Below are 4,480 nucleotides of genomic sequence, written 5' to 3'. Positions count from 1 at the left end.
TCTGAAGGCAGTGGTCAGCCCTGGGATTTCTTTGGAAGGAATGATGCTAAAGCTGAAACTCCAGTACTTTGGCCACCTTATGTGAAGAGTTGACTCATTGGAAAATACTCTGATGCTGGGAGGTTTTGGGGGTGGGAGGAGAAAGGGACAACAGCGGATGAGATAACTGGATGGCATCAGTGGCTCAATGGATGTGAGTCTGAGTAAACTCCAGGTGTTGGTGATGGATAGCGAGGCCTGGCATGCTGCAATTCATGGGGTTGCAGAGAGTCGGACATGACTGAGCAACTGAACTTAACTATGTTAGAAATTCGTTAATGCTGTTTTAGAAGAAATCAGAGCTAAATATACCCAGGTATATATGATTTACTACATGGATGATATTTTAAAACTCATCCAGATCGAGTTCATTTACAAACTTTCCCCAAGATTTGACTCAGGCACTGTCAGCTAACAGCTTAAAAATTGCCTCGGAAAAAATTCAAACCAACCCACCCATAACTTATCTAGGAAGGTTTATAACTTAGAAACCATGACCATGCTCCACTACAATTAAGAAAGGACCATCTATTTACCCTAAATGATTATCAAAAACTTCTTGGTGATATTAATTGGAGTAGCCCTATTTAAAATAACAAAAGCTGAACTGAAACCTCTTCTTAATTTTCTGCACTGAGATCCTAATCCAACCTCAATGAGGAAATTAACTATTGAGGCTCTACACAAAGTAGAAAAGGCTTTATCTGATAGTTATGTAAAAAGAATTGAACTGACAACTCCCTGCAATTCCTTTCCCTGGCTACCCCAACTGCACCTACAGGGCTTTTGTGGCAAAACGGCCCCCTAGAGTGGGTCTATCTACCTGCTCAAGCTAAGAAGGTAGTGGCTTCTTATCCAGGGTTGATAGCTACGTTGATATTAAAGGGAAGAAAGTGGAGCATTGAATTATTTGGTAAAGAGCCATCAGAAATTGTAATTCCATACAACAAAGAACAGTTTGATGCTCTTCTAATGTTTGATGAAATTTGGCAGATTGCTATAGGAAATTATTTTGGTCAAATTCTGCATCATTTACCCTCACATGCTTTGTTAAACTTTATATATAGACACCTAATTATTTTCCCTGTTAGGTGCAAACAATTCCCCATTCCAAATGCTCAAATGGCTTTTACTGATGGGTCAGCTAATGGCAAACTTCTATAGTTACAAGAAATCAGCATAAGGTTTTACAAACATAGGAAACTTCAGCTCAAAGAGATGAACTCACAGCTGTTATAGAGGCTTTTGTTATTTTCGCAGAGGAAGAATTTAACATTTATTCTGACTCTCAGTATGTGGTCAGGCTGTTTCCACACATTGAGACTGCTTTTCTGCCCCAAAACAAAACTACTATTTTTCACTTGTTAACTAAACTGCAGCAACAAATTTGGACCCAGGCACCCAGTTCTCCCATTGCCTCGACCACAAAAAAGGAAGGGGACTCCTCTACCTCCTCCAATATGGGAAATCTGGCTGACCTCAGGACACCAAACATCAGAGATCCCAGATGAGCAGGGAGTGCACCCACCCGCCAGACAGATAGCACAACTCCATTTAAAAAACATTGTCCCCCCTTGTCTTTTACCCCATAGGAGACCACCAGGACGCCCTGCTCAGGCAACTCAACAAGCCTCTATACCTACCTGGGGACAGATTAAGATGCTCTGTCACTAGGCGCAGGGGATAGCTTCTCTACAGGGATCTTCAACCTCCCCTGAGAAAGTGTTTATTGCTATCCTTGCCTTACTGTCTTGCCAGGTAGGCGCCTCCTCTCCCACTCCAGAAAGTTACTGGGGATATTTCCCAGATCTTCTGACCTTCCAAGTAGTTACTTGGAACAGTGACCCTATACAGGTCTATACACACCAGCCTCATATTCTCGGAGGATCATATGCTTCCTATACAAAGGACACATACCCTATTAATTATAATTATACCTTTATGGGATTGACAGATGATCTTCCCATTTGCTTTAACTTCCCCGTTAGCTATACAGGAAACTTGATTACTCCCACCAAAGAAGAATGTATTGGAGCCTCTGAAAAAGCAATTCTGATGGACTCCCCAGCCTTAAAACCTGCATTGGAAGGGCATCGGTCAGTCTGGATATTACAAGCTCATATGCCCAGGGTCCTTGACCCCTATAAATCCTTGTTCCTCAAAGCTCCACGAGAATACCCAAATTGTGATAATGTTGCTCCCTCAGATGTCTTATGGAACACTGTAAATGATCATTCAGGGTATCCACTTTGGAAATCTTGTACTTATAACTTAAGAATTGATTACAGAATACCAGGAGGAGGAAATTATACAATTCAGGACTGGAGCAATCTGAATCCAAGTCAAGACTCGATGTCCAATGGTGAATTTACCAGTAGATTGGTTAATTGGAAATAATATTCGGTTCCTTGGCCATTAACTTCCAGTAGATGACATTATAATCAATTCGTTCCTCCTATGTTGTCCTATACAGCTAAGGGCAAAACCTTTTGACAACCAGAAATTTGGAGAGCCTTTGCCGCTACTGCTCCTATTACTTTAACTTGACCAGAAAATGATTCTACTTACTCTATTTTAGCTTGTCTACCCTCTCCCTATGTTTTTCTCTTCACTAATGATTCCAAAAGATTTAATATACAAATGAATTATTTGGGTGGACCTAATGTAATATCTTGTGAACAATGTATGCTTCCATCTTGTTTGACCCCTCAATATAATATTTGCTCCTTTGTGGTGTTACAGTGCCGTCCCTATCTTATGGTGCCTGTGACTGTAACCACTCATTGGTATGATAACTATGGTCTGGCTGTGTTACAACAACTACAAGATTTAATGCAATCACTACGGTTTGTGGGTTTGCTTCTCTTGGGGATATCAGCTTTAATAACTACAATTACTTCTGATACTGTGGTGGCAATATCATTGACTCAACAAATACATACTGCCCAATAGATTGATACTATGTCCAAAAATGTTTCTTTAACACCGGCAACATAAGAAGTTATACACTGGAAATTAGATATGAGGGTAGACACCCTAGAAGAAGCTATAATGCATATTGAGACTGAATTACAGGTATTAAAAGTAAAGTTTACACTGTCCTGTCATGCGGACTACCAGCGGATATGTGTAACACCTCTGGTAGGAAACAAGACAAATTTTAGATAGGAAAAGGTGAAAAATCATATTTCAGGTGTCTGGAACAGCTCCGACATTAGTTTGGATTTAGGGAAACTTCATAATCAGATAAAGACCACGGAACACTCCTGATTAGATTTCACTGCCACAAGAGTAGCAAGTGACTTTTTCCATACATTCTCTAAATTTATTTCAGGAAAAAACATTCTGTGTACTGTTTTTAGCTATGCTGCTGTGGCTGCTCTAATTCTGCTTCTCATAATTATTCTCCTTTGTATTATTAGAACTCTTCAATAGAGCACTCAGAAGCTCATGACTGAATTACATCTGGCTGTCTTAAGAAATAAAAAAGGGGGAGATGCCGGGAGCCAGCACGGGAGATCTCACCCATGACAAGATCATGCAGAAGAGACCTGACAGGCAAGATGGATCAGGACTCGAGGGATCCCCTGGACCTGCTAGAGCATCTAAGCTAACACCAGAACCTGTCTGTCCTACTATCCTGACATTAACGGGGGGCTATCCATGACCAAATTTCTCTGAAAAAAATCAACTTAGGGCTCTAGTTAATAAGTCTCCTGAGCATGAAAGGAGTGTCTCAACTCAAACCTCTTTGCTGGCAGTCTAGCCTGTGTGGCAGTTTTGTCCATACTCTTGTGAACTAGCACACATGATTGTTTTTGACTTTTCAACCATAAAAAGCACAGAGAGTTTAGAATATTCTGAAAGTCCTAGTTAACATAGGGGCTTTCTAAGGATAAACAATTATAGTGGTGAAGGGTTTTATTGTTGAGTTAATGATTGCCACCACGCCTCCATATTCTTTATCTTTTAGGCACCTGGGAGTACATTAATCAATGTAGTTGGTATGTAGACAAAGAAATATAGTAGCCTTGATATTAATATTAGTCTTTTGAATTAATGAACTCTTTATTTGTTATAAAGCACTGTACCCTTGCTATGTAAAAATGTAACTTTACCATTTTCTTAGGACAAAACAGATTTCAGAAAAAAAAAAACATTTTAAGGGAAAACATGCTTTCTGGTTGACTAACCTTTATCAATATGGAGTCATAAAACGTTAATGTAAATCATCTAAGACCTGTGTGTACAGATAGGTATGCAGAAGGAAAGCCTTTTATCGATAAGGGTCAAGGACTGGTGACCCTGCATGACTCTGCATCTTCCATTATTATCTGTGTACAACTTAAGGTATAAGAGGTCTCTGTGAAAATAAAGTTATGGGCCTTGCTCACTGAAGCTTGGTCTCCTGGCGTCATTCTTTTCTTCCTTCTGTCTCTCT

The sequence above is a fragment of the Oryx dammah genome, unplaced genomic scaffold (assembly GCF_014754425.2).
Source record: "Oryx dammah isolate SB20612 unplaced genomic scaffold, SCBI_Odam_1.1 HiC_scaffold_35, whole genome shotgun sequence".
In the NCBI taxonomy this organism is placed as follows: domain Eukaryota; kingdom Metazoa; phylum Chordata; class Mammalia; order Artiodactyla; family Bovidae; genus Oryx; species Oryx dammah.
This window is presented reverse-complemented; position numbering follows the sequence as displayed.